This window comes from Oreochromis aureus, linkage group 3 (genome assembly GCF_013358895.1).
Source record: "Oreochromis aureus strain Israel breed Guangdong linkage group 3, ZZ_aureus, whole genome shotgun sequence".
NCBI classification, from domain to species: Eukaryota; Metazoa; Chordata; class Actinopteri; order Cichliformes; family Cichlidae; genus Oreochromis; species Oreochromis aureus.
In genome coordinates, this window is record NC_052944.1 from 64,407,254 (window position 1) to 64,423,436 (window position 16,183).

General features: G+C 41.0%; 1 long non-coding RNA gene and 1 other non-coding gene across 2 annotated transcripts; both read right to left on the reverse strand.

Annotated features, from left to right (window-relative positions):
* Positions 1–7,048: 7,048 nt before the first annotated feature.
* On the reverse strand, positions 7,049–11,154 carry LOC120436509. The gene is made up of 2 exons (XR_005610513.1): positions 10,399–11,154; positions 7,049–7,384 (listed from the first exon to the last, which is right to left on the reverse strand). It is a non-coding gene; the product is annotated as an uncharacterized LOC120436509 (long non-coding RNA).
* A 3,471-nt stretch (positions 11,155–14,625) lies between these two features.
* On the reverse strand, positions 14,626–14,698 carry trnar-acg. Its single transcript has one exon. It is a non-coding gene; the product is annotated as a tRNA-Arg (tRNA).
* Between the last annotated feature and the right edge of the window lie 1,485 nt (positions 14,699–16,183).

Below are 16,183 nucleotides of genomic sequence, written 5' to 3' on the forward strand. Positions count from 1 at the left end.
CAACACTGGATGGATCTGTGCAGTCAAAAACAATGCTGATGGATCTGAAAAGTACAAGCATGTAGCTAAAGGATAGAGTCAGAAGATGGGTGGAGACTATGAAGAAAGCCTTTTCTCACACTTCTAATCTGACCAGTATCAGAGTATTTATGCAAAAGGCAACTACAATTAAACATGGTTTTACATCAGATGTCTGTTAAAACTGCCTGTCTACATGCACCAGTAGATTGTGAGACATACATGAAACAACCAGTTAGCTATCCGGTTGTTCAGTGATGACGTGACGAATCCTACTTCCGGGCCTAAAGTAGTCTGCGTTTAATATGGCTTTTGTGTTGTTAACATGTTTAATGCTTTGTATTTTCTTCTATTTAATCTCAAAAAGCTCCTAAAAACAGTCAGTGATCACCGTTGACCTCCCTCGGCTTTTATTACTGCTAATCATTTATTTAAGCTCAGTTTTTAAAACCTTACGATGTAACTACAGCCCAGCCCATGCAGCAGTATATGAATAACTAACCTCGTATTGTGGATGGATTATCTCAGTTGTTCTCCTGGCTGAAGTTTGGTCCGTTTACAGGATCCTGCCATGCGATTACATTTGTTCCTGACCACCGAGAACACTCACGTTAACTTTTATCGAGTGGAAAAAAAGTTAGCTTGTTTATATTATGCTAACATAGCTGTGTCGCTAACGATCACGTAGCACATCATTATATAGCAGCTAGCCCAACTTCAGTAACCCTACAAACGTCACGGCTGTTTAGTTTTCTGTCTTCATTTATGTTGGAAGTGATAGCAGAGCTGTACGTTTGAATTTGTTTCTAAACCCCTGCAGTCAGGACATGCTATATTGTATTTAGATAGAAGCTAGCGAGCTAACTTCCTGCTAACTTCTAACTCCGTTAAATGTCATAAATTCCGTTTTCATGGATGCCTGGATGTTAAACTCAATTGTTACACCTGGTAGAGCAGAACACTGATCATTTTATTAAAGATGAAAGACTTTAGACAGTGTTTTAGCTCTCAGTAATGCCACAGTGATCATTTGATATATGGACCTGCAGCAGAGTTTAGGCCCAGACACGGCCAGTGACGTCAGACTGAACAACCGGATGAGGTGGAATCTGATACAAATGAAAGGGTGGTGTGTGAGCTGAAAAAGTCCTTGTATGGCCTGAAACAATCAGGCAGGAGTTGGAATAAGATGTTACATGAACATCTGAGTGAGAACAACTTTGTGCAGAGTCCTGCTGACCGCTGTGTTTACACAAGAGCAACATAAATGTAAAAATAAACGTCTGTCTTGGGAGTGAGTTCAAGTGAGAAAATGTCTGAAGGCTGTTGTGTGTTTATTCGTTTGTAATTACCCTCGTCTAGGTATTCACACCAGAATTCCTGCACATTTTCACCGCTGCGAACACTGAACTCTGTCCTGTTGTTTTGTTTTCTGTGTTTTTTGTCTTCATCAAACATCTTTCATTCATCGCTACAGTTTTGAACTCCTCACCTTTGCAGGCAGTGGAGGAGGATTGTGTCAGCAGCACTCATGAAAGTTGTCTGTTCTGCTTTTTGGTTTTAGTGTTTGTTATGCAAACAGTTCATTCATCTCAGGTTTTCACTAGCTGAAGACTGGCCCATGAAAACCTGTTTCTTCCCCCTGTTCTTTAAAATGTGAGAAAACCGAAACAGGCCTTAAAGTAAGAAGTGAAGTGGCTGTGATGAGGTGTTAGCGTAGAAAGGAGATGTGCTGCCACCTACTGGCTGCAGTTTGTCACTGGATCTGTGATGAAAGTGGAAATAAGATTTTTATTTTTTATTCTCGTAAATTAATTAACTTTAATAAATATTCTACAGAAACCAGTGTTCAAAATCTTAAACTAAAATAATATTCACCCCATTACTTTACTTAAAAAAAATCTATTTGCTGTATCTTGGTCATTACTTGCTGTTGGATTTTGAAGCTTTGCTTATATATTTACTTCCTGCCTTTTATTATTTTGTGTTTCCTTCATCCTCCTTGCTTTAAAAATTAATCAGTTGCAGTGTTTCAGATTGAAGGATGCCTTCATTCTTAAAATGCATCACAAGGACAGAGGGTGCTGAAGGAGCAGTGGCGGTCCTAGCCTGTTTGGCGCCGCATTACTATTTTTACCATTTCTTCTTGGAGCAACTGTAACCCACATTATTTCCTTAGGGATTAATAAAGTATTCTGACTCTGATTGTTTCAGGATGACCTGCCAATCCAATCACACATCTGCTTACCTGTATATTTTGCTTGTTTCTCCTCCTCTTCTTTTCTATTTTTTCTAAACTGAGCACCTGATGGCTCTGAACTTTTCTTGTCCATCTTCCATTGGTTTTAATTTTCCACTCCAGTACAAATCCCCCAACTCGAGGATCACCACGACATAACCTAATAGACCTACACCTTAGGTCACAGATTCACTTTGTCTAAGGTTTATTTCTGGGATTTCACACAACCCAGGATTCAAATCATGAATACATAATGGGCTTGGATTTACATCATTATGAATGAAATGTGCTCTATTTGGAAGCAGCAGGGCTCTCCTCCCCTTTCGACAGATTGTGTGTGAGAGTTTAAATCATCAAACTGTAAATTATAAATTTTAAATTGTTATTGATCCCTTTACCCCGAGTCCTAAAGTGTATATTTAATTTCTTACTCTTCTTATATTTATTGTTCGTTTACTTGCACTGCTGTAACTGGAGCCTCGTCGTCTCGTCTCTCTATATACTGGACTGTATGTAGCGGAGATAACAATAAAGTTTACTTTGACTTCAGCAGCGAGCAGGCGCACCGAGGGCTCTCGCGCTCACTTTTCGTGTATAGAATTTCGAAAAAACATCGGTGCAAATTATAAGTCTGTATCATGATGTCTGGTGTTTTCGTGTTTGTTGGTTTGTTTTTATTTTGCGAGTTGGTTATTAGATGCTGCTCCAGCCAGCCAGAGACTCCCCCGCCGCCCCGCCCTCTCCTCCCTGTGCTGCAAGCAGCAGGCGCACCTCGCAAATGGAGGGCGCCCTTACTCCCAGCAAATGGGCGATAGAAAACCGATCGGTGCCTATGACATTCCCAATATGCGCTGGCTGATGTCGGGGCAGCATGAGTACGAGCAATTTTTTTTTTTTTTTTTGCCGATGCCCGTGATGCCGCCCCCCACCACGATGCCGCCCCGGGCAACCGCCCGTGTCGCCCGTATCAAAAACCGCTACTGCAACTCATTCTGAGCCTGTTGTTACTGATGCTAACTGTACAGACGCTGCTGGTGGTGATTTCTGATGCACAACCTAGCGGGGTTACCTCTGCTGCTGCTGTTGCTATTGAGACTGTTACTGCTTCTACTAATGCTTTTGCCTCACCAGCTCGCAGCTGTGCATCTGTCACACTTAGAAGTCAAAGTACACATTAACCATACTTACAAAAAACATTTTTTTTTATTTAGAAGTGAGATTCTAAGTTGTAAGCAGAAATCTTATGCATATTTATACATAGGGCTGACAGTACAGGATCTGAGGTAACTGTTTATGTTATAATCTATCCAAAGGTTCTTTGCAATTTTACATTGATAAACATTATCCTTAACATATTTGGCCCAGCATAAAGTACTATGGCCATCACACTGTCATTTAGAATTGTTTAAATAACTTGCGTCTTAAGTCATTCCATCACACAGAAAATTAAAAAAAAACCACATGGTTCACTTTTATATCACAAAATGTTAGAAATATAAGTCGTTCATAACAACCTGAAAGGTTGGGAGTTTAAAATGCAAACCAGTGGAAGCAGCAGTAGAAGACTATAATGTCACAGAGCACACGGTGTCTATTATTGTGTAGACATTTATAAATAAGAGCTTAATTTCTTAAGAAATAAACAGGTGGAGTGATCTTTATCAAAAGTGGAAGTTGCATCTGTGGCTAAACCACTGTACCCAAAAACTTTAAAAATCTACTGTGTGTGAGGCTGTGTAACAAACCATCTGTTGGGGGTTGTGGATTTGACACCTCAGCATTGTGAAAGTGGGGAAACACGTTTGTGGCTGAGCATAAGATTTCTGCTTACAACTTAGAATCTCAGTTCTAAATGAAATTCAGATGTTTTTTGTTTTTTTAAGTGTGGCTAATGTATTATTTGACTTCTAAGGCACACACACACACACACACACACACACACACAAGAACAACAACAACACAGAGAAGAAGAAGAGGGGGTAGTTTTACTATGCATCATAAAAACGCCATCATGCATCTTCCAACTGTATCTTTATGTTCTGGCTTTAGAATCATTGGTTGTTTACTGATCCGTATATCCGTTATATTCTGTAAACTTAAAATAAACCACAGAAATTAGAGTTTAGTGTTTTAGAGACATCTATTAAAAACATTACTGAAGTGACACTTTAACGATGCTTCAGTGTTTATGATGATAAAACATGTTCTCTCATTAGTAGATGTCTGCGCTGTCGCTTGTCATGAAAATGTCCAGAGCCGGGGTTCAGCTTCCTCTTCAATTACCATTGATCATTAATAGGACCACAAAAGATTTGTTACATTATCCCCATAAACAACATGTTTTTATAGAAATCATTGTGACACAAATATTTAGATTCTTGTTTCACAATCTGCATGAACTCAAAATCTTTAGAGTTTGATATTTATAAAGTATCGCAAATAATACATTTAGACCATTGTATGAGCTACACTTCTTGTAAAAAATGATTGGAAATGCGTTTGAAAAAGCTCCTGCTGTGACCTTCCTTCTGTGAGGGCACACACACTCACACACACACACACACACACACACACACACACTCACACACACACACACACACACGCACGCGCACACACACACACACACACACACACACAGACACACACACACACTCACACACGCACACACACACACACACACGCACACAGACACACACACACACTCACACACGCACACACACACACACACACACGCACACACACAGAGAGAGAGAGAGAGAGAGAGGGGGAGATCATTAATACAAAGCATTGGAGTCGGTTTTGGATTTTCACTTGTTGTTGGCTTTAATATGAACAGTCACATAAAATTCATTCCAATTTTTTGCCTTTGCTTCAATTAGGATGTTTCTTTAAATCTACAACACCTTCCTTTTCAAAAAGTTTACTGACATAGTAAAGAAGTAGCTAGGGAACTCTGTAAGTATGAGCAACAATAGCTTAAGGACACTATGTCCAATAAAGAGGAATTCATCATCTGCAGTTTGTCAAAAAGTGCCATATTAAAAACAATTCAGCAGAGCCTCAGAGTGCGGATACAAACTGTTTCAGCTGTAGAGGTAGAGGTACAGCTTATGCACTTATCAAACATACAGTTTAGAGGCTTGCATTAGAGTGCTTTGGTGCTTGGGCATCTTTTATTTAGCATGGTTGTACCATTGTGAATGTAGCTATATAAATAAATACGCTCAAGAGTCTATCGTATGTTTGTCATGCAACTAAAAATTCGAAAATATATTTTTAAATCAGTAACTTTGCAAATTTAGAGGATTTGTTTTCGGACAACATATGTGTCACATTTTAAACATGGTTTGTATAATCAGCAGTGACATACAGACATTTATGCGCTGGGTATAACAGACATGCTTACCGTGTGAAAGGCCCCCCGATGTCTTGGAGCAGAGAAACACGCTGTATTGTTGCTTTTCTCTGTTGTATAAGCAGCGCCCGTAGGTCAGAAACGCTGTGTGCGGGTAGCAAAGGCAGCTCCAACGCACATCCAGGCATCCGTGTGAAAGAAAGGTGTCGCTGCAGCTAGGCTGTCAGGATAGTCAGGCTTTTATTTATATTTGCATTCTGGTGCGTTAAAACTAGCAGCCTCTGTGTCCCGCTTGGATCATCATTCCGAAAATTCAGATATTTAAATAAAATGGTGAAATGGCTAGTCATGAGGAAAGAATATGTGTTTGTTTTTTGTTTTGTTTTTTAGAAGTATCACAGTTTATTTCTAAAGGAATACCTGTTGTTTGTGGTATTCTGTTTAAAAACTATTAGCCTCTGTGTGTTTCAGAGCGCTAAAGAAAAGTAAAATGCTCCTAAACTAGTTAAATTAAAAGTAAAATGCTCGTGCTGATGAACGAAGTGTTATGCTCTCAAGGGCTGATGTAAAGTAGTGAGGAAAAATACAGGATGTCTGATTAGAGTGTTTTTATATAGGTGGGGCAAGTTTCAGTTGACCTCTGAGATGCAGAGATAAAGGTGTGGGGGTGTAAGCAAAAGGTGAAACCTGTTTGGAGGATCGGTTGGTCAGTAGAAAGTGTAATGGAAAGATAAAAGGTGAAAAAACCTTTGGTGGCTCTGTTGGACCTGGTTTCAGTTGACCTCTGACATGATAAGATAAAGGACACTGTTTGTAATGAAAACTATGGAAGTACAGTACAAAAAAAGTATAGGTATAATACTACTGTCCAGCTGTTTCACATGTATTGAGTTCATTTATTGCTACTAACTCACTGCAGTAAAGCTTCTGACAATCTTTCTGGGTCATGCACAGTGATGTTTGTGTCATTAAAGGTTTTTAATATTTTTTTTCACATCATATCTAAAGCAGCTGTGTAGTAATTAATACATTTGCCTCACAAGTGACAGGTTACTGATTAACTAATCCCTTAAAATAACCAGTGAAATGTGAAAGAATCACCTATATCCTAAACAGCCTGATGGTCAATGGAAACTTTATTGTCCCCAATGGGAAACTGGATCATGAAAACAGCAGCAGCTATAAAAGACTCTTGATGTCTCTTGGTCTTCACTGCAGACGACCTGAGGAAAGCAGCTGAAAATCATTAAAGAGAGGATGGTCTGAACATATAATCACACAGGTCACCTTCCTCAGCACCTGCCTGTTATAAAAGTCCACAAACTGAACCTGAGTCCTCCCTGAAAACTGACCAGCCACTTTAACCAGTTTACTAAGTCTGGTCTTATTGGTCAAAGACAAATTACCATTCAAAGCAATGATGCAAAACATTAAAACAGATTCAATAGAAATTTTATTTAAAAGGATCATTTCAGATGAAACATTAAAACCTCTTTTAAAAAGTACAGTCACTGTTGGACCTTTTTCACTGTAGCATCAAAGTGTGACTCAAAGGACAGAAACTAATCAAGAACAACCACCAAATACTTAGAACTGTCCACCAGTTCAATGGCTGCAGCCTTTACTACTGTTAGTGCAGGATGATGTTGATGTTTGTTGATCTCTAACAATGGCTGATCACACCAAGAAGCAAACATCCACAACAGGCCCATGGGAATCCTCTTCACCATGAAGGAGACTCACAATGACTGTGTGGTGATGATGATGATGAGCTGAAGCAATGAGGAAATACAACAGAGTAAACGCACAGAATAGATGCACACACCCAACAAACATTTGTCACGATTCCAGTCAGTCAGAGGTACGGAGCCTCTTTTATTCAGACGTCAGTGTCACTTTTAACTGTCTACTCCTCCACCCTCTGCTCTCAGCTTGTTGTCTCTGTGTAGATGTAGTAACAGTAACATATGAGAAACTTTATTTCCTCTGGTTGGTTTCAGAAGCTTGATTGGTCCGTTCTGCTGACTGGAAGCATCAGAGCACCTTTCTTTGTAGACAGATGCTGTTTGCAAAATAATTAAATGGCATGTGATAAAATTATTTTGTTTTGCTTATAACTTAATATAAATGTGGCTTCATGCTTGGCAACTGAAAGGTTGCTGGTTTGATTCCAGCTATAGACACTAAACCTCTCTGGGATTGTGTCAGGATGGGTATTTAGTTTAAAACTGCCAAATCAAACATGGAGCTTTAGCAACCTCCTGTGACACGAGGTTGATGTGTTATTGCAGGACTTTTGATGTAAGTTAAAGATTTTCTTTAAAAAAAAGAAAAAGACAGCAAATACTTTCAGTGTGGGTGTGTCCACACAGGCCTTTATTAATTATAATAATCAGTGGCGGTCCTAGCCTGTTTGGCGCCCCGGGCGAACACGCCCTCTGGCGCCCCCCCCCCCCCACACACACACACACACACACACATACACATACAGTTAAGCCCATAATTATTCATACCCCTGGCAAATTTTGACTTAAAGTTACTTTTACTCAACTAGCAAGTTATTTTTTGACTGGAAATGACACAGGCGTCTCACAAAAGATAATAAGATGATGTACAAGATGCATCATTGTGGAAAAAAATATTTCTCAGCTTTTATTTACATTTTAGCAAAAAGTATCATGTCCAGAATTATTCATACCCTTTACAAACTGTCACAGTCTCTGGGAAAATCCAAAGTTCCATACCATTCCAAATAGTCAAAGCTGTTTGTAAGGAGTAAATATTTAAACAAGACATTCTTCAGGCGAAATAAAGACACTCAAGACAGTTTAGATGGTAACAACGTGCGCACGCTGGGTGAGCGCTGCTGTCTCAGGCTCACAACCAGCATTTGTGGCAGTTCTTTATTTATAGCGTTTCAGAGTATGTGTGTGTGTGTGTGTGAAGTTTATGATCTCAGAGTGTGTGTGTGTGTGTGATTCTGAAGAATGGGCCCCTCTTTGTATTTGGGAGTGTATAGATAAGAACGTCCTGCTCTCCCCTTCCTGGGAGTGAAACGGCTCATAGAGAGCCAGGTGCAGAGGAAATATACTGGGTGAATCATATCTGAGAACACTATGCTTTTGTCTTTCATTTAAGCTTCACTTCAGCGAAACAGTAAAATACGATTAAATGGAAAGAATAAATGGGTAAACAACTATTAACACTAAAATTAAAGATAAACTTTCAATAACGTACAAATGGCAGTCTTGGTCTTGACCTGTGTAATTTCCGCGCACTCGAGCTAGTTTTAGGCCTAAAAGATCCTGTAAAACTTGTAACATTTCGCTGCCGTTTAAGTGCCAGTTAGTGCGGATTAATTCTATAGCGTCTCGCCACTGCTGATGTCCCTCATTTAAGGGTGGCACGTCTTTTAACACATTTTTTCTATCCTCCTGAGACCATGGACGGTAAGTGAATATCAGTGGGTTCATATCTACAGGGACTTGTCCGCCCTCTCCTGCTGGGGCTCCAGTGGGTCGCCCGTAATTTGGGTTTGGCAGCTGGATTAACGGAAATTGCCCTATTGGGCCTGGGGGCCAAGACGGGGGTTCAGGTCGGCCCCACATGTCCCTCCCAGTCGGATCTCTCCCTAAATCTTCTTGCTGTTTATGTGACGGGCCTTGAGCCATAAGGTTTAATTGCTGTCTAGCTGAGGCATAAGGGTCCTGTGGTTTCAGGAAGGAATTGTTTAGGTGGTTCGGAGGGTGCTGCTCTGTGTCTGAGGGGCTTGGAGCAGAGGGGGGGGTTTGATAGGGAGGTGGGTTTGTAACTTGAGTTGGCTGTTTTTCACTTTGTTTGCTTTGCTTTTTATTTCTCTTTTCTTCACGCTGTTTACTTTCCTCCTGCCATGGCACGAAGAATCCTACGTATTCAGACAGGCGCAGGCCTTTCTTTTTACCGCTGCTTTTTTCTATTTCTTCTTTTAAGCGTTTATTCAATTGTTGAATTGGGCCGGGACTACATTTTCCCTCCCAAGCGGTACAGTTAGTTTCTTTAGGATTTCTCCATCTGTTTGCGCTTATTTGTCCTGCACCGGGGCATTTCTTCTCTAACCATAATTCATCTGCAGTCAATTCAGGCTTTGCGGGTTTATTTCCCATTTTTTGGGCTTAGAGTTATCAATAATATTTTATTGTAAATTGCTTATAATTTTATTTTTATTTATTGTATTAGAAACACCTTGTTTTGCTTTTATTTATTAATACTACCAACATACACTCTGTGTGACCTTCGCTGATATTAGAGTCGGGGGAGGTTATTAAGGCAGCCTTCTACCCTGGTCTAGACCCAGGGCGGCCTTAATTTTATGTGTTGATGCGCAACCTTTGACCCCTTCTCACCAGTACATCGGTCAACACAGGAAACAGTAAGAGTGGTGCAGAAACCTGTTGTTTCTATTCAAAAGGTCACTCACTCTTCAACAACACATAAACTTCACACGCGGTACTACAATCCTATTTTAATTGACACGTTCTGTATTTTCATTCACTCGTGAGAGTGAGATCCCTGACTTCCAGCCTTTTAATTGCGGAACGAGTCTCCCAGGGGACTGCCAGTTCCGTCTTACAGGCGAGTCTTAATACCCGACTTCCAGTCCTTAAAGGACGAGTCTCTTCCCGACTTCCAGTCCTTAAAGGACGAGTCTCTTCCCGACTTCCAGTCCCTAAAGGACGAGTCTTTTAAGAACCGTGTCAATCTAAAAACCGATTTTAGCCGCAATGTGTTCTTGAGTGTTTATATTCACCTGGTTCGGACGAAAATGCCGGTCAGAGAGAATCCTCCTCGCTCCCTGGGATCGTGGACCTCTTGCTAAAAACGCTGGCCAACGGCGAATTCACGTAGTTGGTCTTTACTGTTTCACTAGAAACAGGCTGTCCGGACAGACTTTCAGCGCGGGTTCACGATTCCAGGAGACGACGAGGTCACTCTGTTGGAGCACAAAATTAGTTAAAATTCAATGTCCTCATCCGGCTCGAAGGACCAAATAAATGTAAGGAGTAAATATTTAAACAAGACATTCTTCAGGCGAAATAAAGACACTCAAGACAGTTTAGATGGTAACAACGTGCGCACGCTGGGTGAGCGCTGCTGTCTCAGGCTCACAACCAGCATTTGTGGCAGTTCTTTATTTATAGCGTTTCAGAGTATGTGTGTGTGTGTGTGTGAAGTTTATGATCTCAGAGTGTGTGTGTGTGTGTGATTCTGAAGAATGGGCCCCTCTTTGTATTTGGGAGTGTATAGATAAGAACGTCCTGCTCTCCCCTTCCTGGGAGTGAAACGGCTCATAGAGAGCCAGGTGCAGAGGAAATATACTGGGTGAATCATATCTGAGAACACTATGCTTTTGTCTTTCATTTAAGCTTCACTTCAGCGAAACAGTAAAATACGATTAAATGGAAAGAATAAATGGGTAAACAACTATTAACACTAAAATTAAAGATAAACTTTCAATAACGTACAAATGGCAGTGGGAATAATACTTGAAACATTTGAAAATCTCTTAACACTGTTCTAAAGCATCCTAATTACCCTGATTAATTGGAAATAGCTGTTTTGATCAACTCAACAGGTGAAAAACAGCAGCTCTCTGCAGGTGGTCTGTGGACATTCATGGCTAAGACAAAGGAACTCAGTGAGGACCTGCAGCTGTGCATTGTGGCTGCTCACAAGTGAGGAATGGGCTACAAGGCCATATCCAAATGTTTTCAAGTTCCAGTGGCTACAGTGCAAAGTATTATTAAAAAATACAAGATGTTCCGCACTGTGGAAAATCTCAGAGGACGTTGTCGGAAGCCAAAAGTGAAACCTGTGTTGGCCAGGAGAATAGTGAGAGAGGTGAAAAAGAATCCAAGGATCACCACCAAGGCCATTCTGGTGAATCTGGGCTCTGCTGGTGGCAATGTCTCAACGCAGACAGTCCAACGGACACTGTTGGGTTCCACGGATGCAGACCAAGGAAAACGCCACTTCTCCAGGCACTTCTAAGGCATGCCAAAGCTCATTTGGCCTTTGCAAATGCTCATCTGGACAAAGAAGAAGGTTTCTGGTCTTCAGTGTTATGGTCAGATGAAACAAAAATTGAATTATTTGGTCACAATGATGTTGCCTTCATTTGGCATAAAATGGAGAAGCCTTCAACCCAAAGAACACCATCCCCACTGTCAAACATGGTGGTGGGAACCTAATGCTTTGGGGGTGTTTTTTAGCCAATGGACCAGGGAACCTAATCACAGTAAACAGCACCATGAAAAAGAGCAATACATGAAGATTCTCAACATCAGGTAGTCTGCAGAAAAACTTGGCCTTGGGAACCAGTGGACATTTTAGCACGACAATGACCCAAAACATACAGCAAACGTGGTGAAGAAATGGTTAGCAGACAACAACATTAACGTTTTGCAGTGGCCTAGCCAGAGTCCTGACTTGAATCCAATTGAGAATCTGTGGAGGAGCTAAAGATCAGGGTGATGGCAAGAAGACCCTCCAACCTGAAAGATTTGGAGCTCATTGCTAAAGATGAATGGGCAAAAATGCCTGTGGAGACATGCAAAAAGCTGGTCTGCAATTATAGGAAGCGTTTGATTGCTGTAATAGCCAATAAAGGCTTTTTTCTATTGATTATTGAGAAGGGTATGAATATTTCTGGACATGATACTTTTGCTAAAATATAAATAAAACCTGAGAAATATTTTTTTCCACAATGATGCCTCTTGTACATCGTCTTATTATCTTTGGGAGACACCTGTGTCATTTCTGCTCAAAAAAGAACTTGCTTGTTGAACAAAAGTAACTTTAAGTCAAAATTCGGCAGGGGTATGAATAATTATGGGCTTAACTGTATATGACCCTATATATGAAGAGAGAGAGAGTATGCATAGTATGCAAACAGCTACCAAACAGACATCATAATTAAGTCATATAATGGGAACAGGACAAATCAACAATTGACACTGACTAATTAATATTATATTATTGTATATATTGTTTGGAGTTTAGTCTCTTACTGTTACTATTTTTACCATTTCTTCTTGGAGGAACTGTAACCCACATAATTTCCTTAGGGATTAAGAAAGTATTCTGATTCTTCATGTTTTAGGATACATGACCTGCCATTATCCAATGACACATCTGCTTACCTGTATCTTTTGCTCGTTTCTCCTTGTAGGAGCCATAATTAAATGTATTGAATTTTAATGATCACTGGGTTTTCATTTGTTTGGCTATGGTGATGTGTAACGAGAGTCACGTGGGACATTAAGAGGGCGTTGTCAGTCTGTCTTTCACTGGTTTGATTTTGACAGAGAGGAGGGCTGGGTAGCTGTAGTTTTGTTGAACGCAGCACAACGAGTTTCCCTTGTTGCATTAGAGCTGTGATGATTTAAGAGTTTGAATCGCGAGCTGATCACATTGCTCTGTAAACTTTTCAAGCACTTTAATAAACAAGCAAGCAATTCCACCTCTCGCATTATTGCGTACAGTTGACAGCGCATCAGGCAAATAGGCAGGCTCCACCCCCGGCCTCTAGCGACTGTGGAAGTCGCTACACTCCTCCTCTTCTTTTCTCTTTTTTTTAAACTTTGTGTGTGAGACTTTAAATCAACAAAATATAAAATATACATTTTAAATTGTTATTGATCCCTTTACCCCGAGTCCTAAAGTGTATATTTATTTTCTTACTCTTCTTATATTTATTGTTTGTTTACTTGCACTGCTGTAACTGGAGCCTCGTCGTCTCGTCTCTCTATATACTGGACTGTATGTAGCGGAGATGACAATAAAGTTTACTTTGACTTCAGCAGCGCGCAGGCGCACCGAGGGCTCTCGCGCTCACTTTTCGCCTATAGAATTTCGAAAAAACATCGGTGCAAATTATAAGTCTGTATCATAATGTCTGCTGTTTTCGTGTTTGTTGGTTTGTTTTTATTTTGTTTTATTTTGCGAGTTGGTTATTAGATGCTGCTCCAGCCACCCAGAGAATCCCCCGCCGCCCCGACCTCTCCTCCCTGTGCCGCAAGCAGCAGGCGCACCTCGCAAACGGAGGGCGCCCTTACTCCCAGCAAATGGGCGATAGAAAACCGATCCTTGCCTATGCCATCCCCAAAATGCCCTCGCTGATGTCAGGGCAGCATGAGTACGAGCAACTTTTTTTTTTTTGCCGATGCCCGTGATGCCGCCCCCCACCACGATGCCGCCCCGGGCAACCGCCCATGTCGCCCGTATCTAAAACCGCTACTGATAATAATGTACACTTTATTGATCCCCATGGGGAAATTACTCTCTCTGCATTTGACCCATTCACTCAGTGAATCAGTGGGCAGCCACTAATGCTGGGCTTACACTCCTGCACAAACTGTACGATTGACTCGCAGGGGTTAGAAGTTCGTAGGTCACGATGCAGCGTCTCACACTATACGGCCCGATGCTCTGATGCGACCTGAGTGCTCACACTGTGCATCCATAACAGGAAGGTTATAACAGAAAATCTGTCACTCGCTCTCCCTCTCTGTCTTTCACTCACACAGACACGCACACCACCACCATCAACTTTGCTAAATTGCTAATGAAAAACATTGATCAAGCAGCTGTGATTGAGCAGCAATGTAAATCCAACTATTTTCACGGTTGTTGTGGTCGTGATAATTTTGTGAGCCACATCGAAAAGGCTCGGATGAGCTTTCCAAAGTTCCACAAGTGCCTCCATCGCTTGTGTCCAGATCACACCTGCACTTCTGTGCTACTCCGTCTTTTTCACCGACATTTATGTGTTTGCGCGTGCGCAGTGTGAGCGGCTGCGGCGACACCCTCCCGACCAAGCGATTGATGATCGGGAGCTGGTCGTGAGGTGTTAATCGCTTCTCGTTACCCCACGTATACTACACGATGCACGACGCACGATGAAGGACAAACTCGGGCCGATCATCAAAACGGTCGCACGACACAAAAATCGGCTATCCCTGCCCTTAAATGTGTACGAGCCAGCCAGGAGTCGAACCTAGAATCTTCTGATCCGTAGTCAGACGCGTTATCCATTGCGCCACTGGCCCGCATGTGGCCTTCACGCCTTTTAATTCAAAAGCAGAAAATGATATCTTTTTTCAGGGTGTTCTTGTGAATTTAGCTGCCAGGTGTGAGTTTATAACTGCAGTAAAAAGACACGCCTTTAACTTTTGTGCTATAAGTTAAGGAAACTCTCTTAATTCCGGAAAAATTGGCTATTTTAAAACTATAATTTGACTTTTTGGAGCTGTGTGACCTCATCTTTGTTCTGTCCTGATTTTGTTTCCTCTGCTGTCTGTCAGGGAATGATCTGCACAGGCCACGGATGATTTAGTGACACCGTTTGTCACAAGATGTATGAAACACCGTGCGACACACTCAGAGGTTTACTGCTCTTTGTGGATTTTACACGACTGAAATTCAACATGATACAAACAGATGTTTACAGCTGTAATCACTGATTTTCCACCACAGTCAGATTTAAATTAGCCTCCGATAGTGAAACTAAACACCATCACACGGTTAATATAAACTGACAGCTGCTACACTTTTTTTAACCTGACATAATGCATCACTGTAAACTTCACCACAGCACTGCACTGAACACTATTATGCACTAAACTGTAGAAAACTGCTGGTGATCTGAACTGATCACCAGTTCTGGTCTGTCAGAGATTTTCAACAAATGCTTTAAATGATTGTGCAGATAATAATCTGGTGTTTCATTGTGTTTCATGAACAGGAGTGATGTTTGCTGTTTGGCACTGATCCAGCAGGACACCTGAGAAAACAAACAAGCAGCTTCTAAATAAATTGTGCAGAGCAGAAACCAACACAATATTAGTCATTTGATTGTAATCTTATACCTAATCGGTGTATATGTATAAACTCTTTCCCAAGAAACCCGAATTCAACTGTTTCAGAGCCACATCTGTTTGCATTAAAGCGCCCTCTGGTGGAACGCCTCTCCCTGACCTACAGTCTTTAAATCAGGAAGTCCCTCATATGTTAATCAGTTTCTGGAGCTCTGAGAAAGTTTTACAAATGTTAATCCTCTGTGTATTCAAAATTCATAATTCGAAGTCTAATGTTTGCAGTTATTCAGTCTATGAGGGAGTTTTTGTTTGTTTTGTTGAAAACCAAAAGTGAACAATGTTACCGATAATATAATAGTATGGTGTGCCATACTATTATATTATCGGTGGCAGGTGTGATGTAACCTGATGTAACCTGAAAGCTGAAGTTAGTTTAGCTGATTTAGGAAAAGTGAGTGTTGGTAAGTAGCACCAGGTTAATATGACTGCTGGTTCAATCATGGCCTGTGCTGCCATCTGCTGAGACAGTTCAGCTGACCTGGAGAGAAAGTAGAAAAACATTGACCACAGGATTTATTCTTTCCCCTCCTCATGAAAGAGACGCACTGACAAAGGCAGAGAAGGAAATGAGATCTCTGCTCTCATTTTAAAAAAGCGTTGTCTCTAATTTCCCTTTTATTTATCTTTTTTTTGTGATCCTGCATTTATCAAAGCTCC